The sequence below is a fragment of the Tupaia chinensis genome, unplaced genomic scaffold (genome assembly GCF_000334495.1).
Source record: "Tupaia chinensis unplaced genomic scaffold, TupChi_1.0 Scaffold000498_1, whole genome shotgun sequence".
Classification (NCBI taxonomy): Eukaryota; Metazoa; Chordata; class Mammalia; order Scandentia; family Tupaiidae; genus Tupaia; species Tupaia belangeri.
In genome coordinates this window covers 547,653-574,513 of record NW_006160010.1, presented here as the reverse complement: position 1 = coordinate 574,513, position 26,861 = coordinate 547,653, and the positions used below count along the sequence as shown (strand labels likewise).

Here is a 26,861-nt window from a genome sequence, read left to right as displayed (position 1 = left end):
CAGTAAATCTTCCATATTTGTCCACTTTCTATCAAATGCCAGGATTTTTTTTAAGTGGCTGAGTAGTATTCCATAGTGTATATATGCCACACTTTTTCAATCCATTCATCTGTTCATGGACATTTGAGCTGGTTCCATGTCTTAGCAATTGTGAATAATGCTGCAATAAACAAAGATGTGCAAGCACTTTTCAGACTGAGCATTCTCCTTTCCTTTGGGTAGATATCCAGGAGTAGAATTGCTGGATTATATGGTAGTTCTATTTGTAGATCCTTAAGGAACCTCCATATTGTTCTCCATAGTGGCTAGATCAATTTACATTCCCACCAACAGTGTAAGAGAGTTCCACTTTTACCACATCTCCACCAACACTTACCATTTTTTTGTTTTTTAATCTTTGCCCTTCTGACTTGAGTCAGGTTGTATCACATTGTAGTTTTGATCTCCCTTGTGATAAAGGATGTTGAGCATTTTTTCATATGCCTTTTGACTGTTCATATGTCTTCCTTAGAGAGTTGTTTGTTCAGTTCATTTTGTTATCTTTTAATTGGGTTGATTTTTTTTTGATAAGCCACTTGAGTTTCCTGTATATTCTGGTTATTAGTCCCTTATCTGAGGCATAGTTTTCAAAAATCTTCTCCCCATTCCAAAGGTTGTTGATTCACACTAATTACTGTGTCTTTTGTTGTGCATAAACTTCTTAATTGGATCTAATCCCACTTGTCCATTTTGGGGATCATTGCCTGTGGTATGTGGGTCTTATTTCAGAAGTCTTTGCCCACCCTAATGTCTCCCAGAGTTTCCCCAGTGTTTTCCACCAGTCGTTTTATAGTTTGAGGTCCTACGTTTAGATCTTTGATACACTTTGAGTTGATTTTTGTTAATGCTGAGATATAGGATTCCAGGTTTATCTTTCTACAGGTGGATACCCAATTTTTCCAGCACCATTTGCTAAAGAGATTTTCTTTTTCCCACTGGATTGACTGGCACCCTTTGTCAAAAATTAGTTGGCTGTATGTTTTGAGATTTATTTCTGGGGTGTGTATTCTATTCCACTGGTCTACATGTCTCTTTTTGTGCCAATACCATGCTGTTTTGATTATCATAGCTTTATAATATATTTGGAGGTCAGGGAGTGATATGCCTTCTACTCCACTCTTGCACAGAAATGCTTTGGCAATATGTGGTCTTTTATGATTCCAGACAGATTCTATGATTATCTTTTCTAAATCTGTGAAGAATGTCTCTGGTATTTTGATTGAGATTGCATTAAATATGTGGTTAATTTCGGTAGAATTGCCATTTTAATTATATTAACTCTTCTGATCCAGAAACATGGGATGCCCATCCACTTTTTTTGTGTCATTTTCAACTTTCATAGTTTTCCCTGGTAAGACTTCTTTGGTTAGATTTATTCCTTAGTATCTTATACTTTCTGTGGCTATGGTAGCCTAGTGTTATTTCTTTTCTTTTCTTTTTTTGCATTCATGATAGCATGTGCACATACATACATATATACATGAGAGAAAGAGAGAGGTTATCTCCATGGGTCTTGGTCACACTGTGATGTGACCTTTCTCTCATTCTCCAAACTGCCAGATCCTGGGCATACATGGCATGTGTCCTGTGTGTTCTAAAGACTGACCAGGCAAGAGACTCAAACCATGGTTGGCTTGTGGCTTTCAGCTCTGGAGTCTGCCTGTACCACAGAGGCTGGGCTTGCCTAATGATATATTTTTTCTTTGAGAGGTTTTTGCTATAGGGCACATGTGCTTGCCAGAAAGACAGAGACAGAGAGACAGAAAGCAAGAAATCATCCCCCGAGGGGATGGCCGCACCGCAATCCCTTCTCCTCCATTCTCCTCTTGGGATCTTGGGCATGCATGCACACACGCCCAGCATGAGTTTAAGCCTCTGGGTGTGGGACTCAAACCATGTTGACTACATGGGAGTCCAGAAACATAGCCATTATGCCAACTGCTGGTCCCAATCTAATGATATTTCTATTTTCATTATTTCTTCTGTATTTATTAATTTTTGTTTATTATACATTCCTTCTGATTTTTCAATGGACTTCTATAGTAAGAAAGAGTTGTCACATTGTCCTCATTTATTAATTAAATTAATTACTTAATTATACAGAATGTAATCATGGATATTTATTTTACTCTATAGATTCTAATCTTCATCATCATTATTTATTTTACTGCTCAGATTTTCCCAGATAGTCATTGGGAGCTTCTTCAAACTAGATTCTGGATTTCTTCAACATAGTCTGAATCTTCTTTTGAGAACTTCCTTATTTTCTGGTTCCACAAGATGTTCCAGGCTCACATTTCTCTGAGGATGTCCTGTTTTCTTATTGATAGCTGTGGAAATCAAGATCTGGTCACCATGTGTGTTCATTGTTTCTGAGTTGTAATTGCTTGTAGGATTTTCTGCTGGACAGAGCAAAGAATAATATAAATACACACACTTTACCCTCTATCATGTCTATCTGTATTTCTACCTCTCTTTCTCTTTGTGTGTATGCACATATAAAAACCTTGATTTTATGTGGGTGGCTTGAATTTCAGTCCAGTACCAAAGGACCCACTTTGTTTTCTTTCATTATTTGTGAATCCTTTCTCCAATGGTGGAAACAACACCTGGCTCTCATTCATATTATATCCAGGGTACTTCAAGAAGTTAGTGGAAATATGGATTAACGTACAGGTTCATTTTGGTATAGACAAATTTAAAATACAAACATACCTTTTTTCATAAAATATAGTTTCCATAAACTCTGAAGAATGCTTGTCAGATCCTCCATGGGTGGAGAAGTGCACAGCTGACATTGTCTTCTTCACGCAACTGTTCTAGCCATCTTGAGAGCTTTCTCTGCCCTGCGCGCAATGGCAGCTCTTAAGGATAAACTCATTGCATCAGTTGCAGAAGAAGAGGCAACGGTCTCAAACAATAAGATCACTGTATGTGAGAGTTGGACAAGTTGGTATGGCATGTGCAATCAGCGTTCTGAGAAAGTCTCTGGCTGATGAACTTGCCCTGGTGGATGTTTTGGAAGATAAGCTCAAAGGAGAAATGATGAATCTGCAACACGGGAGCTTATTTCTTCAGACACCAAAAATTGTGGCAGATAAGGAATACTCTGTGACTGCCAGGTCCAAGATTGTGGTGGTGACTGTTGGAATTCGTCATCAGGGAGAGGGAGAATTGTCTCAACTTGGTGCAAAAAACGTTAATGTCTTCAAATTCATCATTCCCCAGATTGTCAAGTACAGCCCTGACTGAATCATAATTGTGGTTTCCAATCCAGTGGACATTCTCACTTATGTTACCTGGAAACTAAGTGGCTTGCCCAAGCACCATGTGATTGGGACTGGGTGTGATCTGGATTCTGCTAGATTTCGCTATCTCATGGCTGAAAAACTTGGCATTCATCCCACACTGCCACGGATAGATTTTGGGAGAACATGGTGACTCAAGTGGGCCATGTGGAGTGGAGTGAATGTGGCAGATGTTTCTTTCTAGGAACTGAATCCAGAAATGGGAATGGACAATGACAATGAAAATTGGAAGAAAGTGCATGAGATAGTTGTTGAAAGTGCCTATGAAGTCATCAAGCTAAAAGAATATACCAACTGGGCAATTGTATTAAGTGTGGCTGAACTCATTGAATCCATGTTGAAAAATCTGCCCAGGATTCATCCAGTGTCAACCATGGTGAAGGAGATGTATGGCATTGAGAATGAAGTCTTCCTGAGCCTTCCATGTATCCTCAGTGCTCGGGGATTGACCAGTGCTATCAACCAGAAGCTAAAGGACGACGAGGTTGCTCAGCTCAAGAGGAGCGCAGATATGCTGCAGGACATCCAGAAGGACCTGATAGACCTGCGACTACTGAGGTCTAGGCTGTAGAAATTCCAAACTACAATGTGATTAACTATGAGCCTTTAATTTTTATCCAGGTATGTGGATCACAGTTTGCTTTTATCTTAATATGTGAATGTGGGCTCGCAGAATCAAAGCCCATGCTTGGTTTAATGCTTGCAATATGAGCCCTTAAACAAATAAAATGAACTCTCGTAGTGCGAAAAAAAAAAAAAAGGAAAAAAGAATTCTTGTATCTTGTTCAGTCCTGCAACATACATAGTTTTAAAACAGTCTTTTAGTGTACTTTTTTTGGTCTTTAGACCTAAAATATGTATTAAATATGCTGTTTCCCAAAGTTACCTAGGTAAGCTTTTTTTTTTCTTTCTTTTTCCCCTTAGTAGAGCTATGTTACCTCCTTTCTAAGAAGGTTAGGTTAATTTGCTGCTGTCTGTATTCCATTTTTTTCCCAAGTCTTGGTTGATTTTATTTATCTATTTTTTTGAGAGATTTTTGCTAGAGGGTGCAATGTGTTCTCCAAAGAAGCAGAGAGACAGAAGGCAAGAAATTACCCTCTAGGGGGATTGCCAAGCAGGAATTCTTTCTCCTCCATTCTCCCCTTGGGATTTTGTGCATGCATGCACATATGCCTAGGATGAGTTTCAAGCTACTGGGTCCAGGACTTGAACTATAGTGGACAATGTGCGTGTCCAATGCCTTATTTAGTATACCACCTGCTGGCCCTTCTTGGTTGATTTTAATAATTTACTTATTTTTTGGGCATGTGAAACAATGCATTGTTCTGAAAGTTAGAATGATACAAGAGAAACACTTAAAGATAGTTGTCCCTCTTCCTTGTGTCTATGCTCCCATTCTTTCCATTCTGTTTTCATACTTTGTATTTAGCCAGATTCACTAGTTTCTGGATAATCTTTTCATCATTTTTTTGTGCTAAAATGAATCGATATATGTATTGATATATTTTCTTCTATTTCTCCCTTTCTTTCTTACATGAATGTCAGAAGCCATAGATATTCTTTTGTATTTTGCCACTTTCACTTAGTATCGTGTCCTAGAAGTCACTCCATATCAGTTCATAGAGATCTTCCTTACTTTTTCTATTTATTTATTTAAAGAATTTTTAATTTAACTTAATTTATCATCATCATCATCATTATTATTATTATTTTATTTGCTATAGGTTATGTGCATTCACCAAAGAGAGAGAAAGAGAGAGAGGGAAAGTGAGAAGGCAAGCCACCACGTCTGGGAATCGAACCATGGTCAGCTATGTGGGAGTTCAGTGCTTTAACCCTCATGCCACCTGCTAGGCCTTTCAACTTGTTTTTTATTGTCAGAGGGCATGGTGTGGTTATACATGTGCCAGAGAGAAAGAATCCTACCAATGGGACGTAGTCAAGTCACAATTCTTTTTCCTTCATTTTACCATCGTATCAGCATTTGGGGCACTAACATGCATGTGCCTGATGTAGTTTTAAATCACCAAGTCCAGGATTCAAACCACAGTTGTCCATCTGGGATTTGACTCCCTCAGTACAACACTAAACTGCTGCACTATGGGACTGGCTCATCCTTATTCTTTTTTTTCGCTATAGGGCGCGTGCGCTCACCAGACGGACAGAGAGAGACATAGAGACAGAAAGTGAGAAATCAACCCCCGGGGGGATGGTCACGCCGCAATCCCTTCTCCTCCATTCTCCTCTCGGCATCTTGGGCACGCATGCACACACGCCCGGCGTGAGTTTTAAGCCACTGGGTCTGGGACACGAGCCGTGGTTGACTACTTGGGAGTCCAGTGTCATAGCCATTACACTAACTGCTGGTTCCCTCTTCTTTTTTAAAGGCTGCATACTTCACCATTAGTGGATGGACCATGGTTGATCTACCATTTTTTTTCCCCCTGAAGATCAAAGGTCTGGGACTTGAACACAGTTCACCATGTGGGATCCAGCTGCTTTAACCACCATGCCACAGGCTAGCCCCATCTACCATGCGCATTTTGGTTTCTTCTAATATTTTGCAGTTAGAAACAATGTTGCAGTGAATAACCTTGTGCACCAACAAATAAGATGCACAAGATGGCATAATGGTTATGTCACTGGACTCCTGTGTAGTCGACTGTGGTTTGAATCCTGAATCCAGTGGCTTAAAACTCACACAGGGCACATGTATGTGCATGCCCAAGATCCTGAAAGGAGAATGAGGAGAAGGGATTGCAGAATGGTCATTCCCCCCCACCCCACAACAGGTGATTTTTCATTTTTTGTCTTTCTGTCTCTATCTCTCCAGTGAGTGAATGTGGCCTGTAGCAAAATCTGTCTCTAAAAGAAAGAAAGAAAGAAAGAAAGATTTGTGCATGTGTTTTTTTCTTTTGTTGTAAGTATATCTTCAGAATCACTTTCTAGAAATGGAATTGTTGAAAGATAAGTACCTATGTAGTGTTTTAGATACTGCCAAACTCTTCTTCAAAAGGGCATACCACTGAGTTTGGAGTTAGACCACACTGGAAGGCAGGTAGGGCAAGGACCTCCCCCCCACCCCAAAACCAAGAGAGAGTCACTAATTATTTTTTTTAAATGAAGCTATTATGTTTTCTTTTCTATTGTTTAGTTAAAATGCAATTTATCCTTTTTTCCCTTACATTCCTTCCTTGCTGATGGACTTAATTAGGTCAAACCAGTCACAGTTAGGAGCATAGATAAGGAAATCTCCATCATTAACTAAAACAAAGAGCCATTTGGCCCTCACCAGGGACTAAGATTAGCTCAAGACTCCCGGGTGTCTTAAATTCCAGGACCTGGGTTGATAACCCATTTCAAAGAGAAACAGGTTTTTCCTTATCAGGGTCCCATATAACTAGGCCATTTTGACCCATCTATGGAAAACCACTCAGATCCCTTTCTAAGGCATCAGAACCTTTTTCTACCTTAATTTCTTCCTCCTGGGACCAGTAGATGGCGTAATGGTTACATTGCTGGACTCCCACGTAGTCAACCATGGTTTGAGTCCCATGATCCAGTGGCTTAGAACCTCACGCTGGGCATGTGTGCATGCGTGCCCAAGATCCCAAGGGGAGAATGGAGGAAAAGAGATTAAGGCATGTCCGCTTCCCCCCAGGGGATGATTTTTCAGTTTCAGTCTCTCTGTCTTTTCAGCAAGCATACACACATTATAGCAAAAATCTCCCTTAAAAAATATTTCCTCGTCCTTTGTTACCTTCTCTATTTTTCTAATTCTTTGTGAGTGCTGGACAAGAACCAGCTTGGGTGTTGGTGGTGATCACTGCTGCACCCCTGCCTCACCTGTAGTGCCCAAACGCAGCAATCTTCCCATCACCTCACCAACAGAATACATTCTCACACTTAAAATTTTGTTAATGTGGTTTTTGCTATCGGGTGCATGCATTCACCAGAGAGACTGAGAAACAGAAAACAAGAAATCACCACCTAGGGAGGACGGCCATGCCATAATCCTTTCTCCAGGATCTTGGACACACACATGCCCGGGATGAATTTAAAGTCACTGGGTCTGGGACTTGAATCATGGAAGTCCAGTGCCTTAACCACCACAATACCTACTGGTCCCAGTTTGTGCATATTCTGGTCCCAGTTTGTGCATATTTTTTTCGTTGGCTTTTTTTTTTTTTTTTTTGCTATAGGGTGCGTGCACTCACCAGAAAGACAGAGAGAGACAGACAGAAAGCGAGAAATCACCCCCCTGTGGGGATGGCCACACCACAATCCCTTCTCCTCCATTCTCCTCTGGGGATCTTGGCACATGTGCCTGGCACAAGTTTAAGCTACTGGGTCCAGGACTCAGACTGTGGTTAACTACATGGGAGCCTAGCAGCATAACCATTATTCCAACTGCTGGTCCCCAATTTGAACGAATTTTAAAATAAGTTTTATTAACTCATTTTTTTCCATGAGAGAGAAAGAGAAAGAAAGAGACACCGCAAACAGGGACTTCATGCCATGATCCACACCCAATCTCAGCCAGTCCAGATCACAGGCACATGTGTGTACTCTCAGTATGCTTAGGGAGATCCTCAGACATGAGCCCAGGACCTTTGGAATGGGAGTCCAATTGTGCCACCACGTGCTAGTGCCTGGCCTTGGGTTTGTGCTTATTTTCATTCTCTTAAATTTTATTGTTGATTTAGAACAGATGCATAGAGAATTCTTTAGTTTTTGGATCTGTTGATGGAAAATAACTAACTCTGCAAGAATAATTAATGTGGTTTATTTCTAAGCATGAATATGTGTGACCAGACTGGAGAAAGGCAAACATACCTTTCTCCTGGTGATCAGGTATAGGGATTCCTTTGATTTGATTTTTGAGAGTGAGAGACAAAGTTTGGAATTTAGTGAAGAGCTTTTCCATTGGTTTGGCCTAAAAAGGTGGGACATGTGGAAGTGGGAGGCTTGTAGGTTATAGGTGGGTTCCACAACTCTTAGGTTGGTGATTAGAAGGGAAGATCTGTGTCTTGGGAAGAGATCAGCAAAATAAAATACTATAACCAGTTTTTTTTTTTTTTTGGAGAGATTTTCACTGTAGGGCGCGTGCGCTCGCCAGACAGACAGAGAGACATAGAGACAGAAAGCGAGAAATCACCCCCCGGGGGGATGGTCACGCCGCAATCCCTTCTCCTCCATTCTCCTCTTGGGATCTTGGGCACGCACGCACACGCGCCCGGCGTGAGTTTTAAGCCACCGGGCCCGGGACACGAACCGCGGTCGACTACGTGGGAGTCCAGCGACATAGCCATTACGCTAACTGCTGGTTCCCTATAACCAGTTTTAATACATCTCAATGATATCATGCCAGGGACAGGATGTAGGAATCCTGCTGTCAATGGCAAAAATTGGTCTATTAATGTTTGTTGACATGACTCCCTCCAGGCCCTCTGGAAAGGATTTTGGAAAAATAGGAAAAAGCAGTCCAACTCTGTCCTCAGATCCATCAGATGATTTTTTGAGATCTTGCCAATTTTTATGATTTTTTTTTTTTTTGTACAGTGTTAGGTTTTATCCATTCACTCAGTACTTTTCCAAACAAACAAACAAAAAAACCAACAAACTTGCAAGCACCTCTACTTCTCAGAAAATGTGCTTGTTCTCAAGGAGCTCACTGATGGGAGGATGAAGTTAGCAAATAAATGGACAATTATGATACAAAGTAATGAATACCTTAGATGATGGAAATAAGTATAAAGTAGTAGAGGAGCACAAAAGAGAATTTCCTCTGTATTTTCAGAGGGGTTCCTGAGAGGATCATTAATATGAGTAAGCATTAATCAGTGTGAAGGGGAGGGAAGGAGCTTTCCAGACAGATGCAACTGCATGGGTAGGACCCGCAAGTAGGGGAAGAGAGAGAGATGTATGTTCTGGAATTGCAAAGTGTGATTGGTGCTGAGCATTCACAGATGCACTGATGTATGAGAATGTGAGAAAGGAGCAGAGAGAAATGTGGTTCAAGAGGCAGTCTGAGAAATTCGAACTTTATCCAGATATCAAAGGAGACTTATTTAAAAGTTTTAAGGAGTGTAGTTTTATGATCAGGATTTTTACTGTGGGAGCAACAGTGAGGTATTTCCAAAGAATGTGAGGCTTTTCCTCATCATATTAAGCTACGTTTTATATATAGTAATATGTTAAATCAAGTAAAAGAGAGGAAAGGGGCCAGCTAGGTGGTGGTATAGTGCTTAAGGCACTGGATCCCACATGGCTGATGGCATGGTCTGAATCCCAGACCAGGCAGCTTGTGTGGTCTTGTGTGCATGCATATCCAAAATCCTGGTGGGAAAATGGAGGAGAAGAGATTGTAGTGTGGCCACCCATCTGGGAAGTGATTTCTTTCTCTCTCTAGATCTAGTGAGTTTGCACATCCTAAAGAAAATTCTAAGAGAGAGAGAGAGAGAGAGAGAGAGAGAGAGAGAGGATCCTAGGCCAAGAATTAACTGTGGGCAATTCAGTGATGACAACAGGCTGACAATGACGATATCTTAAAGGAAGTCTTTGCTTACTCTGGTGGCTTAACATGTACCTTTTCTGAGAAAGAAGCTACTCTTAGTATGCGGGCTCTTTACAGTGGGCTCTGAAGAATACCAGTAACATATGTGTTGATATCCAGAACTAAAACCACATAGCGTACAGGTCATTTTAACATGACTTTACTGCTAGGTTGCTTCATGAATAAGACCTCCTTATTCCATGGTCTTTATCAACATTAATTTTATTATTTAAAATTCTTTTCCAGAAAGATAAACTTCTAATAGCTTTATTATTCATTTTGGAAAGTTCCTGAAAATCCACTTAAACAAATAGTATATTACTCAAATTAAGGCAGCATAAAAAAAGCTGTTTTCTCTTCAGGAATTGCTTTGAAACCCTTTTCTCCCCTGAACCCCCCCCCCTCTGTTTACCAGTACTAAACTAATATTAAAAATTTGCCACATCAAAATTATACCCCTCCTTTCCACAGCAAAAGATCTACCTTATACCAGATCCTCCCAGACTCACAAGTATCTTGTAATAAATTCAGGTTTGTTTCATCAACAGATATTTTAAAGGTGTTTTCAGGCAGTAAGCAACCTATCAGGGTCCTTTCTTATTTCATCTTCTTATGCATTTTGCATATGTGGTGACCCATAGTTCGAATCATCAGCCTAAATGAACAGGCCAGAATATCTCAGTTGACTTTCTAATTTATTCTCTCTTTCAATCTGACACATGGCATTTGTAGCCAGAAAGGCCTCAAGGAATATCCGTTCATGGATATTATTGTTTTTCTAATTAGTGAATCTGGAAATGTATTGTGGTTACAGGAATAAGTAAGTGAGCTATGTATCCCAGCCAATTAGCCTACATCAACCAAGAAAGACTTTTGCAAAAAGCTATATAGATTTTATGTAAATTTGGTATTTATGAGCACCAAACTTTTCGCACTGACATCTGCCTGAGAAGAAACTTCATTTACAGCAGTGGCAGAAATGAAGTTCACTGTGAACTAGTTTTGGATACCATATGCTTTAACAAGCTGAAGAGGAGGGGGAAAGAGACATTTGAAAAACAGACTTTTCTTGCTCCCGTCGGGAGTGATGTTGCATGACAACATTGTGACATCATAAGTTACGCGATTTTGCTTGCTGTTGCGCCAATACGGCAAGCAGGGGTGTAACAGGACCTTGGATGTAGAGAGAACGTTCCTTCCGTGGAACTTAAGGCACTTCACAGGCACTTTCTCTCTAAACCTCACAACATCTCTCTAAGGTATTGCCAAACTGGAGACAAATTTCACAGTTTAATCATGTGGAACACATTGGTAAATATAGATGTGCCTTTTAGAAAGTTGCTTCAAAGTGTATTTTGCAGCTCACGAGACGTTTCTAAGGGTGTAAACCAGTGGTGTAATGTAAAGCTCTTGGCCCTCCCCCATGCGCTGGGAGGATCGACGTGTTTGGCATAACACCCGCGGCTCAGGAGGAAAGCAGGGAGTGCAGCAGAGGCAGGCTGACTATTTCGCTCCATGTCCTCCCCTGCTCCTCCTATCTCCGAGGCCACACAGGGGTGCCTCCTGGGCCTCCATCTCTTTTTCTTTTCAGCATCAAAAAAAGAAAGCTGAGTTATAAAATTTAACTTGTAATTAAGAGTCTGGTTAGATTTTCAGGGCAGAACAAAAAGCCCATTTAACTCACAAGGCCTGTTGATTATAATCCTGGCAATCTAACCCGTATTTATAATATGATTTTAATGAAAAATGGGTTTTTCTTTGAAATGGGAATGTGGTGACATTGCAGATGTAACCGTTTCTTGCCCTACTCTCTCCAAATCCACAGTGAAAAGGCATGGGCTCTTTTTCAGAATCTCTGTCCCTTTCAAGCCCCTATCTTTTTCCTTCTAAGACTTTCACTTCTTCCAATTCCCTAGGAAAAAACAATCACTTGATAGGACCTAATATGGGTCCCAGCTGTGTCTTGTAATCGCTATGAGAACTCAGAGCGATGCACTGTGCGAGTTCCCTGCACCTATGTTTCCCTGTTTGTAACTTAGAAGTAAAACCTAACTCACGTGGTGGTTGTAAAGACGAAACCAGATGACACGTGCTGGACATTTTAAAGCCTCTCCATTGAAATGCATATTTTCTCGGAACTAGAGAGCTGTCCTGCAGGCAGGAAGAGGCCAATCAGAAATATTTGAGGATCTCATTTTTGGGATCCACCCTTTTTGGTATCATCCAAACCAGGATGCTTTGTGAGTGAAAGAAGGAGCGATTAGTTGTCTTGCCAGGACAGCTGACACCGTCCCAGGCAAACAAGGATGTACACTCCGCCTGCCTTACAGGAAACCTTCAGATGGGAAGTACCTGCGCCTCGTTGTACACATCACTGTGGGTAGGAATGTTTTCATTTTGTGAATGAATGCGTCTTATTAACACGCGTGCATTTTGTGAATATCGGCTATCGCCACATACCACTCGAACCTGCAGTACCTCTCCCCTATTTCCACAAACTTTGAGTAGCCTGCATTTCCCCAATTGTGTTATGTAGACAGTTGGTGGTACATGAGACCATTTTAATGTGCATACGGCAAACATGAGATTTTTAAAACTATCATGTCAACTGTATACTTTTGGAAATTTTACCTTAGAATTATTTAGGTAAAATTTTGAATTGATTTAAAGAAAGCAGTTAAGCAAATCATATTATATTGGATAGCAGACACATGAAGGCTGACCTGGAAATATACATATGTATGTCTACTTGAAAAAAATACAGCCAGAATGAAAGAATAAGCTACCCAATATTTGAAGAAGCAGTATAGTAATACATCACCTTTAATTCAAGGAAAAGTGTTTTGCTGGTGTTGGATTTAAGTACTCAGTTGTGGCCCAAATGAAGGGAATAGAAAAGGAGTAATTGCAGCTGAAGATTACATTGGCTACATTTCCTGTTAAGTCCTGGGCCTTGCCATCGTTTTTGTACATTATTAATGTAACCTATGTATAAAGAATTGATAAAAATTGGTAAAATTCCATACCTATGTTGGTTGATTCTTTGTGGGGATATTTATGCATGTTTATTCATCAAGAAGATGACTTAGGACAGAGAATGAGCCGATCTTATTTTGAGAAGTTCAGGAATAAAGGCTTCTAAACTCTTTGGTTAGTTCAATGAATTCCCTGGTAATCAAAAAGTTCTTCCTGATATCTTATCCCAGTCTCCGCTAGTTTAGGGGCAATCTTGAAAGAAACAGAAAAATAGGGAAGGGCTTGCTCTTTTCCTCTCCATATTTTGTTACAGAGACAATGGGAGCCCTGGACTTTCTAATTCTCACCGTACTTTGTTTATACTCACTTTTCTTTGTGTTTGTGATTCTGTCAATGGAGATGAGAGCTTCTTATTGTCTTTGTTTGCTTAAAATGGAGATAATTTAGATAATGTATCAAGATATTTGATCTGCATGATCAAATGTCAGTCATTGGCCATTTGAGCCTTCCCAGAATGCACCAGAATATGTATGAGAGGGTCATTTACAGAGATCTGTGAACTCTGGGTTTGTAAAGGTTTACACGTATTTATGTATGATTTTATGTGTATTTTTCAGAGATTTTTTTTTTTCCTTGTGGAACTTTGAAAAATGAAGAGAATTAAGTTGTTTCTGAAAAGCCAAACCAGCCTGCCATCTCTTTTTCTTTTCTGGGCTACGGTCCAATTTGCACAGCAGTTGCAAAGAAAAAGCAAACGCATCACTAGATTCAGCGAGAAATATTGTAACAGTATGTAATCTCTGTCAAGATAAAATTGCTTTGTGATTTACATTACAATAAATCCTGACCTTTAAGTGCTGCAGACTAAGCTAATCTGTGAAGTACTTTATTCCAACCCTGAATCAGCGAGTGCCGCTTCTACCAAAGTGACTGTATTATTCCCACCGTGGTGTGGTTAGAGAGCCTATATATATCGAAGCAGATTACAGGGCATTGTTCTATGTGTACTATAATAAGTAGAATAATTGAAATATTCAGTCTTGTTTCATCATTGTGAAATAATAGAATTATTTTAACCTCCCTTTTGTTTGCCTATTATGGGAATTACAAGTAGCTACATTTAAATAGCATTAGGGCCTGATTTAGATGGATTAGAACAAGAAAATTTAGAATTAAGGTTAAAATACCACATGACATTTCAGCCTTCACTTCTTAGGACTGCTATCTCTTTTCTTTCTTTCTTTCTTTCTTTTTTTCTTTCTTTTGGCAAAATAGTCAAGATGTGTTGAATTTCCCATAGCTTCGAATTTTTAGCTTTTTGTCTGCCCAATTCGGGTTAGGCTCATCAGTCCTTAGAGAGTGGAATGTTTCAGAGATATTAATTAAAAAAAAAAAACTAGGGCAAGCCCCATAGCACAGTGGTTGAATGCTGTGCATTGGGGACTGGATTCCACATGGCCAATCATACTTGGAATTCTGGCCCTGGCAGAACGTGTTTTTCAAAAACACACTGGGCGCCTGTGCATACATGCCCCAAATCCTGATGGGATAAAGGAATAGGGGAAAAAGGGGGTGGTACATCCACACCCATAGGAGGTTCGTTCATTCGTTCTTTCTTTTTCTTTTTTTTTGAAGCAAAATTGAATTTTCATTAAGCAAACATTTTTACATACACTGCCTTGTCTTTATCTTTCTGTGCCTTTATCTTTTGCTTGAAGTTCAGCAGTTCTGCCTAAATAGCTTTATCTTCTGGTGCTATCTGCTGAACTTTCTTCAGATCAGTCATTGGTGTTGTACTCTTTTAACCCGGCCATCCTTGCGCTCTGCAAGTACAGGGCTTTGGTATTTAATGGGTCCATTTCAAGCGCCTCCAGGCAGCTGTCGACCGCACCCTGCTAGTCTGCCATCCTCAGCCGGCTCCAGACAATGTTCAGAACGCAGCTCAAGGTCACAGGCTGCAGCCCGGGTCTGTCTACCTGCTGACGGTGGCCTTGCAGCCCTCTACGTATCTTAAGACTTTGGCATACTTTTTGGGACCAGCAGTTAGTGTAATGGCCATGTCGCTGGACTCCCACATAGTCGACCGCGGTTTGAGTCCCGGACCTGGTGGCTTAAAACAGGCTGGGCGCGTGTGCGTGCGTGCCCAAGATCCCCAGAGGAGAATGAAGGAGAAGGGATTGCAGCGTGGCCATCCCCCCTGGGGTGTGATTTCTCACTTTCTGTCTCTCTCTGTCTGGCGAGCGAACGCGCCCTATAGCAAAAACGCGGAGCGCGCCTTTAAGCAAAAACCTCACAAAAAAAAAAAAAAAAAAAAAAAAAGAATTTGGCATACTTTTTAATGGCCATCTCCCAGTTCTGGGATTTGAAAAATATACTTCCAATATTTTTCAAGTCTTCTGTGATTAATAAAATTTTACCGACTTCTTTCAAGTCCACGTCTGCATCCTCCGGGAAGTCGGGGTGACTGTCACCAGAGCTGTCCTTCGGGATATCTCCCAGTCATCCGCGTCATTCAGTTCTCCACATTCTCCAGTAACGCGGTTTGGCAGGTTTCTCGTCTTTCACCTCCATGTTTTCCAGGCCCCTTGCCTCCCCTATCCCTTTAACCACCTGGTCGAACACCAGGTGTTTCCCGTCCAGGGGAGGGATCTGCACCGTCCTGAGGAAGAACTGGGAGCCGTCGGTGTGCGGCCTGCGTTTGCCATGCTCAGCAAGCCCTCCCGGTTGTGCTTACATGGAAATTTTCATCATCACATTTTTCACCATAAATGCTTTCAAATTTTTCACCATAAATACTTTCTCCACCTGTCCCATTCTGGTTTGAGAAGTCTCCACCCCGAATCATAAATTTCTTGATAATTCGCTGGAAAGGGCATCCTTTGAAGTGGAGAGGTTTCCCAGTCGTGGGTCCAAGGCCTTTTTCTCCTATACACAAAGCACGAAAATCTCCTGCAGTTTTGGGTACAAAATCTGCAAATAATTCTAAGACGATTTGACGAACTCGCTCCCCGACGTCCACGTCTAGGAAGACTCAGGGTTGCTGGGGTCTGACGGCTTCGCCTGCAGGGACTGGGACGGGTGCGACATTTCCGCTCGCAGAGGGGCCTGGAAGCCTGACGTGGACGCCCCTTGGCGGCAGGCCGCTCCACCCCTTGCTTTCTCTCTCTCTCTCTGTGCTGTGCAAATGTGCCTTCTGGCAAAAACAAAACCAAATCAAACAAACCCAAAAAAGGCCTAGAATTTATCAAATTTGGAAGACTTAAAGCCATTACATCGAATACTTTTTCTCTTTTCTTAGCTTTCCTCTGGATTTTGATTACACGTGTATTAGATAACTTGGTAGCTTCTTCCCAGATGTAACACTCTTATTTTTTTCTTTTTAGGGTCTCATTACGTTGGCCAGGTCAGCTTCTAGTATCTGATCCTCCCACCTCAGCTTCCTGAGCTGCTGGACTTACAGATGCGTGTCACTGTGCCCCACATTTTGGTTGGATGGAGACTTGAATCTGGGCCTTCCATGTGACCCTGACCTATGGAATACAGTGTCTTAGCAACACCCTCCTTCTCTTCTTCATTACTCTCCTTCTTAGCTGGGTCTGTAACACTTTTATTTTTGTTTTTGTTTTTATTGACAGAGGATTTGCGTTTGCTCACCAGAGGGGTAGAGACAGGGAGATGAATAAAACACCCTCTGTGAGGGATGGTCGTGTCGCAGTCCCTTCTCCTCCATTTCTCTATCCTGTCGGGAGTTGTGCAAACATTTACATATATGTGGTATATTTTTCAAGCCCTCCAGGACTGTGATTCAAGTTGTAGTTGGCTATGTGAGTTCCAATTCCCTTTACCACTAGGCCATGTGGCCAACCTGGTAATACTTTTTTCATTCTCTCTCTTTTTATCCCTCTGTGCTTTACTTTTGATAGTTTCTATTGTATGTCTTCAAATTCACTGATCTCTTTTTCTGTAGTGACTAATCTGCTATCAATCATGTTTAGTATACTTAAAATTTTATATATTAATTTTTTTCATCTCAGAAAAGTTCCATTAAAAAATGTCTGGAAAAAAAATGTCTCTGAGACCAGCAGATGGCATAATGGTTATATCACTGGGTTCCCATGTAGTTGACCATGGTTCAAATCCCAGAGCCAGAGCCTTGAAGTTCATGCCAGGTGCATGTGCGTATGTGCCCCAAATCTCAAGGAGAATGGAGGAGAAGGGACTGCGGCATGACCATCCCCCTGGGGAATGTGATTTCTTGCTTTCTACCTGTATCTGGTGAGTGCACGCACGCTATAGCAAAAATCTCTCTTAAAAAAAAAAGGCTTCCAATTCTCTATCACATTTATGTTTGCTAATTCTGTTATCTTTGTCATATATGCATTTTTTTGTGCCTGGTGATTTTTTTAAGAATTATTTAATTTAATTTAATTTATTTATTTTAATGTGAACATATAGGGACAGAGTGTGTGCGTGTGTGAGAGAGAGAGAGAGAGAGAATCAAGCCGCCAGGTCCAGGACTCGAACCATGGTCGAACATTGTGGGAGTCCACCACCCTTAACCACCACGCCACCTGTTGGCCCCACCTAGTGATTATTGATCGGATACTGGATGTTGTATTTTTGGTTTGGGGTGATGGATTTTTTTCTGTATTTCTTTGGGTAGTGTTGGATCTTATCCTGGCATGTACTTAAGTTCTTAGGACTCTGCCAGATTCTTTTGAAGCTTTTAAACAAAAGTAGCTAGGTAGATCCAGAGCAGCCTTTATTTTAGGCTAATTAAGCCTCACTGTCATGGCAGGCACCTTCTGAAGACATTGTTTTTCTGCTCTGGATGGTATGAATGCAGGTCATTTCAGCCCTGTGGGATCACTGGGGATTGATTGGCCTACTGCTTTTTTGCTGTTTCCTTGTTTGGCCAGAGTTACCTTCTTCTCTTGCATGAACAGATAAACATTCAGAGGTTTTAGGAGAACCTTTCACAAATCCCTGGAAATTTCCCTCCTTTTTGTGTACTTTGCCTACAAATTCTGTCTTTGCCTCCCTAATTCTAACCTCTGTCTCTTCTTGGCAAGACCACAGGGCCTTACCTGGATCCCCTTCTCTTCCCTGAGGACTGGAAACTAGTAAACTGAGGCAATAACAGAGTTTGTACTACTTATTTTTCTTTTCTTATAAATGATACTTCTGTGCTGCCTATTGTTGAACATCTGAAAATGATAGTTTCCAATAATTTTGTCAAGGTTTTCTTATTGTTTCATAGGAATGTCTCCCTTTTACTCTATCATGACCAGAAGTTGATATCTCAAAAAATGAGAATTTAAAATGTAGCTTAAAATTTTCAACTCTTGGCTTAGCATCCTTGCCAGGATATGTTTCTCGAGACTGTAAAGTAAATGATAAGAGGTTTATGAAAGGGACCAGCAGGTGGTGTGGTGGTTAAGGTACTGAATACTCCACATGGCTGATCATGGTTCGAGTCCCAGACCTGGTGGCTTGCTTTCCTATTTTCCCTCTCTCTCTCTCTGTGGGTCTTTCTCTCTGGTCAAATTAAAATAAATGAATGAGTAAATGAAATTAAATAAATAATTCTTTTTTTTTTTTTTTGAGAGTTTTTTTGCTATAGGGCGCGTGTGCTCACCAGAAAGACAGACAGAGACAGAGAGACAGAAAGCGAGAAATCACTCCCCAGGGGGGATGGCCATGCTGCAATCCCTTCTCCTCCATTCTCCTCGCAGGATCTTGGGCACGCATCTGGCATGAGTTTAAGCCACCGTGTCCGGGACTTGAACCATGGTCGACTACATGGGAGTCCAGCGACATAGCCATTATGCTAACTGCTGGTCCCAAATAAATAATTCTTAAAAAAAAGTTTATGAAAAAAAATTCTAGACACCATTAACTGTAAGAATTATTAATGCCCATTTTCTGAGCACAAAGCAAGGTAATCACTGTAACCACTTCAGCTCCTTAAAAATCAGAATATTTTCCTTCTTTCAGAGTTGTATACAAGAAAATGTTTAGTGAAGTGCTAGAGGCCTTGCCCATTGTTTTGTATGGTAACTGTTGTTCTGCTCTATTTTAAAAAGTTATACCGAGTGAGGGGAATAGTTTTAATTGTAGTATGGCAAACTTTTTTGTGTTTTTCTTTTTTTTCGTTTTAGATTTTTATAATAAATTTATGGGGTGCCTTGAGGGCAGCTCAATTTGCATTGTAGGGGGCCCCCTCAGAAACTCCTGGGACAGACCACTCTGTTCTGCCTGGGAGCTCTATTGCCTGGAACCAGAATTGTTCATGAGATACTTCACATTATAAATAGAGACATCCTCGGGGCACCATATCAATGTACACCGGAGGGTCTTCTCATGCATGTTGAGGGGGAAACAGCAGTTTTGATATCCCCAAGATGAGAGAAAGTTTTTCTGGATGCTGAAAGAATACCTGAACACTTAGCTGAAAGATTAGTATTTTGAAAGGTCAATTACATAGTTTCAAACTATTTAAAAACGAAATTGTAATGATTTTTTTTTCTAGAATCACTTGCTTTAGTGCCAAAAAGGAGTACAAAACTAATAGTTTAAAGAAGAGATTATGTAAACATTTTGATAGATTTAGATAAAACTGCATACACACAAGAAAGGTCTTGTAGGCTGCTATTTATTTGCTAACCAATTTCTAAAATACTGACAACTAATAGACTGTTAAAGCATGATGACATACCTGTATTCAGATTTTCTGCGGCCTAGTCTGCCCCTTCTGACACACGGATGCGGACTCCACACCAACCTCTCAGCTGTGGATGTTTGTCCCCATCTGCTTGATTTGGAGGTTCACGAGGTACTTCATTTGCCTGTTTTGTTGTAGATGTTGATCTTTGGGATTTTGGCTTTACTGTCAAAATTGTCTTTGGGTTTTATGTTGGAATTTGGAGAGATTCAAAACAATTCAACTCCTACCATTGTGTTCTGAGAAGCTGACTTTCTCATTTTAAAAAGGATGATTTTATTTTATTTATTATTATTATTATATTTTAATTTGAACAGAGAGAGAGAGAGAGAGAGAGAGAGAGAGAGAGGGAGAGAGAGAGAGAGAGAGAGAAAGTAAAAAAGCAAGCTGTCAGGTTCAAGACGCAAACCCCAGTTGGCCATGTGGGAATCTAATGCCTTAACCAACGCCAACTACCAGCCTGAGAACTTAACTTAACACTTCTGTTTATTTATCTATTAAAATAAAGAGAAGTGAGGAGCCAGCAGGTAGCACAGTGGTTAAGGTGCTGTTTACCCACATGGCTGACTGTGGTTTGAGTCTCAGACCTGGCGATTTAAAAATCACACGAGGTGTGTATGTATGTGTGTGCCAAAATCCTAGGAGGAAAATGGAGGAGAAGGGATTATGGTGTGGCCATACCCACTGGGGGTGATTTTTCACTTTCCCTCTCTCTGGTGAGCACATGTACTCTATGGCAAAAACCTAAAAAAAAAAAAAAAAAATTGTAGAGGAATAGGCACATGAGTTAGTGCCTCCCTATCTTCTTTTCAGACCCAGAATGTCCATATTTAAGTTGTCATGTACTGTGATTATAGTCCCCTGAGTGTCCATCCATCCATCAATCTATCCACTTATCCTCATAAGAAACACTGACTCTACTATGTACTGACTTTCTTTTTCTAAGAAACTTATCAAATTTCCCTTGCTTTATTATTATTATTATTATTATTATTGCCATGGGGTATATGCATTCACTGGAGAAAGACCTAGAGAGAGAAGGTGACAAATAACCTCCCAGGGGCGTTGACCAAACCACGGTCCCTTCTTCTCCATTCTCCCATTGGGATTTTGGGTATGCCTACACACACGCCTGGCATGATTTTGAAGCTACTGGGTCCAGGACTTGAACTGTGATCAGTCATGTGGGAATCCAGCACCTTAACCACCATGCCACCTGCTGGTCCCTTTGCTATAGTTTAAAACTATAAAGAGCCATACTATAAATGTCATTTCATACATATATGATCACCTAAGCAAACTTGATACTTACTTGGAGGCGAAATGTGAGTGTATGGGAATATATTTATATCTATCTATCTATCTATCTATCTATCTATCTATCTATCTAACTATATCTGTGTATTTATTTTTTTGATAAATTATTCCACAATTTTGACATAGAGAATTTCTTGCCTGCTACCACAATTCTGAGCCATTGAGTGGAACACAGGACTTCAGGTTTCTTTAGGCTTTAATCTCAAAAGAAAGCTAAATGACCTTACCCTTTAGATAACAACTGGACTCTTCCTTTATTATTTAATTTTATTTATTATTATTATCATACAACTGGACTCTTTATGAACCTAGAAGAACTGAAAAGATCTAGACCAATGGCAGCTCACTGTGGGAAAGTGATATTTTAGTGTTACCACGTAGTCTTATGTAGGTAGCTGCCACTCTGCTCCGTGGTAGGACAGTCCAGCAAATGGGGTAGAAGACAGTTGTGCAGTATATGCGGCAATGCTTCATTCCCCCTAGGATCCTAGGTGCAACGAATATAGATCACCTACCTTTCACCACCTCTTTGAACTTATGTAGTTTGTGTAGTAAATGTTTATGGAATTTCTTCCGTGTGCCAGTCACTTTGTTAGGGACTTTCTATTTGAAGGTACATTTTTCTTTTTAAAGTTTTGCCCAGTTAGGAACTCAAACAATACTTTGAGACTCATAAAAAATACCTGGCCAAGTTGTATTTTTCCCTTCTCCTAGTTCTTTCTCTTCAGAGGCCATTACTTTCTATACTTTTTAGCTGTTTACTCTAATATTGGCTTCCATATATCTGAATAACAGGTTTAATTTCTATTTCTGGAACTGTCCATTTTAAATGTTATTTATTGTACTTTCTGCAGTAGAAGATTGTGGTTTAATTGTCTTATAATTCTGACTCTTTACCACAAATGTATTTCTTCCTTTCTCATCTTTCCAATAAAATTATATAATTAAAAAACTGTAAATCAAGTTTGTTTACATTATTATGACCATCTAACTATTGTGCATAGATAATAAATAATATTGGTTTATTGGAAAAGTCATGATTTTTTTTTGCATAAAAAACCAGAAAAATGTGTCATGACTTTTCCAATGACCCAATATATTATACTACATTTCTTTTCTGATATAACTTTTTTCTATGAAATTAAATATTCCTTTTTTTCCCCCTTACTTTTTCACATAAATATCCCCAATTCATCCCAATTTTCTAAAGAGAACTGAAATTCTAACACTTTGGGTAGCTGTCATATACATTGAGTGTTAGAGAAATCGCTTCTGGAGGCTTCTGTCCCCGTCTCCCCTCTGCCTGGGTGGCTCTTTAGGCAATTGCCACATAATTATTATCCCGAGATTGCTACTTAGATGTTTCCCACACCTTTATTTGTTTATTTAGCCAGAAGGTGCATATGCTCACCAGAGAGAGAAGAAGAGAGACGGAAAGAGAGCATCCCCCAGTGGGGCATGTCGTGCTATAACTACTTCTCCTCCATTTCTCCAGTGTTGAAATTTGGGCATATATGCCTGCACGCCAGGCGTGTTTTTTTAAGCTACTGGGCCAGGACTCAAACTGCTATTGACCGGGTGGGACCCGGTTCTTCTCTTAGCTACTAGGCCATGGGGTCAGCTCTATCTGTGCATTTGTCAATCTCGGTTATTTTGTTTTTCAGCTTTAGAATTTCCATTTGAGGCTTATTTATTTATTTATTTATTTAAGGTTTGTTTTTGCTCTAGTGTGTGTGCACTTGCCAGAGAGACACACACAGAGACAGAGAGGGAAAGTGAGAACTAACCGCCCCCTCCCACCCCCTCAGGGAGAACGGCATGCCCACACTCATGCCCAGTGTGTTTTTCATGCCAACTGGGTCTGGGACTATGATCACATCCAGTGCCTTAACCTCCTTGCCACCTGCTGACCCCGATGCTTTTTTTATATAGATGTCAGTTCTGATGAAATTTTCATCTAGCTGTTTCTTTTCTTGAAGATATTATTATAGCTATTTAAAATTCTGTATTGATAACAATAGTACCTGGACTACCTGTGAGTCTATTAGTATTACTATAGTATTACTATATTAGTATTATACTAATAGACTGCCTATAAGTCTATTTCTATTTTCGATTTTGATCTCTTTATTTTTAGTAATTTCTACCCCCAACACTACCAACACCAATATCTGATAATGTTTGATTTAATGGTGGACTTTGTTAATTAAAAATTAGAGAGATCCGGGACCAGCAGTTGGAGTCATGGCCATGTTACTGGACTCCCACGTAGTTGGCCACAGTTCGAATCCTGGACCCGGTGGCTTGAACTCATGTGTGCCCAAGATCCTGAGAGGAGAATAGAGGAGAAGGGATTGTGGTGTGGCCATCCCCCTGGAGGGAGATTTTTCACTTCCTGTCTCTCTGTCTCTCTGGCAAGCGCATGCACCCTAAAGCAAAAATCTCTCAAAAAAATAATTAGAGAAATCCTAGGTGATTTTCTCTTTTTTTAGAGAGAGTTTTCTTTTCTCTGGTAGACATTTTGAGGAAAGATAGAATACTTGATTCTTTTTTTTTTTTTTTTGTGGGGGGGGGGGTTTTGCTCTAGGGGGTTGGTGCTTCGTCGGAAAGAGAGAGAGACAGAGAGACAGAAAGTGAGAAATCACCCCCCAGGGGGGATGGCCACACAACAATCCCTTCTCCTCCATTCTCCTCTAGGGATCGCACACATGCCCGGCGTGAGTTTAAGCCACCAGGTCTGGGACTTGAACCGTGGTCAACTACATGGGAGTCCAGTGACATAGCCATTACACTAACTGCTGGTCCCACCTTGACCAATTTGCAGATAGTCTATTTCCATGCTGTTTTATTCCTAGGCTATTTTCTTTTGTAGATATTGGCTAAAAGTTAGGGGATGTTGACCAAGACCTCTTATCCTTGGTGAGGACAGCATTTTGACTACTTTTTCCTATTTTAAAGTTGTTTTCAGGGGACGTGAGAGAGTCGCATCTATAAACCTTAACAGACATTGATAGTGGGATGCTATATCCTTTCTCAGGAATAATGTTATTATTATGCATAGTTAGCCTTTTTATCTCTCTTTTTAAAATAATTATTTTATTTATTATTATTATTTGTTTAATTTAATCAGAGAAAGAAAGGGAAAGTAAGAAAGCAAACTTCCAGGTCCAGGACTCAAACTGTGGTCAGCTGTGTGGGAGTCCAGCACCTTAACCACCATGCCACCTGCTGGCCCTGCCTTTTTATCTCTTAAAGTGCAGACATAGTTTTGATGATTTCTTTCTGGAACAGAGACTTGTGTTTTTCTTTAGTCAATTACTAACCTGAAAATTTCCAATTTACCTCTAACCTAGAAGGCTTTGCTTCCAGACATCCCACTGTTTTGGGCAGGGCCAGTGTAAAGGATTTTTTGTGCTGATTGACAACTCTCCTGCTCTCAGAACGAAATAAAAGGAAGCGCTGTATCTCAGCACCCTGAGAAACATGCTTGTCTTTCTTTGGGTCCGGTCATTCCATTTCATGCTTAATAAGAAATCACATTAATTATTACTTCTATAGAGCTGGTTATTTCTGTCAGCAGTGAATTTGGTCTTCAATGTTTATCATCTTGACGCTGCAGTTAACTGAAGATGCTACTTCATTTTTAGTTTTTTTTGGGGGGGGAGGGGAATCAAGCGCCTTTAACCACCATGCCACCTGCCAGCCCTACCTTTAGTTTTTAACTTCAGGTTTCTACTTGGTTTCTGGGGTTTTATTTCTGTAGAACTAAAGAACGTGCAAATGCTTTGAGGAGAAAAGTTTGAAGACATGTCGGATCATCCTAGTCAGGGTTCTCACAGAAATAGAACCAAAAATATATACCTATATGCTTTTTCTGACTTTTCCACATAACCTAGGGGTAGGGAACACCTGGTATTAGTCCTGAAATCTGAAAGACTGAGAACCAGGAGATGTGATATTCAAGAGCAGGAGGTTATAAGTATTCTAGTCCATGAAGAGAGAGAGGAAAACAAATTCAACTTTCTTTTGCCTTTCATTCAGTTCCTCAATGCATCTTCTATATTCAGTCTTTTGAGCCAAATGCTAATGCCAGTCTCTTGTGGAAATATCCTCACAGACTTACCCAGAAGCAATGTGTTCTCACCTGACCGGACATCCCTTTACCAAGTGAAGTTGACATCAAACTAACCATCACGTGTGTTCACCATTCTCTGTCATCCTGTTTTCTTCAGGATATTGGATCTAAAGTCTAGGGAGTCCTTGAACTTGAATGGGGGCTCCCAAACTAGTGAGGCTGATGCTAACTCTGGGTGACCCTCTCTGTTCAGTGTCAATGCCCCACGATGCAAATGAACAAATGCCGTGAGGGAAAAAGCAGCAAGGAACATCAGGATCCCACTGATGCATTTTCCTTTTTTCTCTTTGATCTTGACTCTTAAGTTCTAGCTGCCTTAGTTATTTCCGACACCTAAACACATTTGTTTTATCCAGTGTTATAGTCTTTTAGGTAGAAAGCTTAGGTAGAAACATACGTAAGTGAGCACTCACTCTACTTGGTACTTTGTATGTGGTAGTTTTTTTTTCTCCCCACGTTTTTGGATTTGTTTATAATATACTAAATTTTTATGTTGATGCTGCTTGGAATTCTCACATTCATTACATAGGAAACTCAACAGACCTTTTCAGTTTGGGAATCCATGACTTTTAAGATTTGAATATTGTATGAGTTTTTTCTTTTTTTAATGATTTTTGTATCTTATTTTCTTTTCCCCTCAGGTCCTGATATTTAGATATTGGATCTCCTAGATGGATCCCTCCAGGAGGGATTTAACATTTAACATTTTCCTCTCCAATTTCTCTTTCTGCTTTTTTTTTTTTTTTTCCTTCTTTAACCAGTTTATTCAGAGAAGAATATTCCAGTCGTATATTCTGGGGATTTAAGTATGGCTGCCAGTATTCAGAAAGCCCAGTAAGGGATGGAGTTGGAGGAAAAGTTGTTCAGAATGTATCCTTCCACTTATTATTCTCTTTTAAACTGCATACCTCACTGATGCCTTCAGCTGGGTCTTCTGTCTCCAAATGAGGTAAGAGACAGGGACTCTAAAAATATAATTGGGGGAGCCAGTAGGTGGTATAGTGGTTAAAATATTTGACTCTTTTTTTTGGGGGGGGGCGGGAGGTTTTTGCTATAGGGCATGTGTGCTCACCAGAAAGACAGAGAGAGACAGAAAGCAAGAAATCTCCCCCAGGGGGAATGGCCACACTGCAATCCCTTTTCCTCTATTCTCCTCTCGGGATCATGGGCACGCACGCACACGCGCCCGGCGTGAGTTTTAAGCCACCGGGTCTGGGACGTGAACCGCGGTCGACTACATGGGAGTCCAGCAACATAGCCATTACACAACTGCTGGTCCCAAGGTACTTGACTCTTACATGACTGACCGTGGTTTGAGTCCTGGACCTGGTGGCTTGAAAATCATGCCAGGTGCATGTGCATGTGTGCCCAAAATCCTGGGAGGAGAATGGAGAAGGGGTTGTGGTGTGTCCATTCCCCCAGGCATTGATTTCTCACTTTCCCACTCATTGTCTCTCTGGTGAGTACATGCACCTTATGGAAAAAACTTTAGGAAAAATCTTTTTAGGGCATGGGCCCCACGATGGAATCACAGAATGGCTAAGCTTTAAGATGGAGACACAACAGTAGCAGCTCAGCTTTTATTGAACTGCTTGTTCACAAGGAGGCACTCACAGTGATTCCTAAGAGAGCTAGCTTGGCAGATAAAGCAAACAATTGAGATTTCTTTCCTGACCTACCCCAAGTCAGAACAGAGATAAGGGTCTTTATGGCTCAGAAAATCCTGAAAAGGCCTTTGGCAATAATTCATCATTAGAGTCTTCTGATGACAAATAGACTCACTCCAAGGGTATGGAAAATTCCATG

The 26,861-nt window shown here is 40.5% G+C and overlaps 2 pseudogenes; one reads left to right on the top strand and one right to left on the bottom strand.

Annotated features, from left to right (window-relative positions):
* Positions 1 to 2,894: 2,894 nt before the first annotated feature.
* Positions 2,895 to 3,918, top strand: LOC102477488 (L-lactate dehydrogenase B chain pseudogene; annotated as a pseudogene).
* A 10,612-nt stretch (positions 3,919 to 14,530) lies between these two features.
* LOC102472314 (peptidyl-prolyl cis-trans isomerase D-like) lies at positions 14,531 to 15,966 on the bottom strand (annotated as a pseudogene).
* Between the last annotated feature and the right edge of the window lie 10,895 nt (positions 15,967 to 26,861).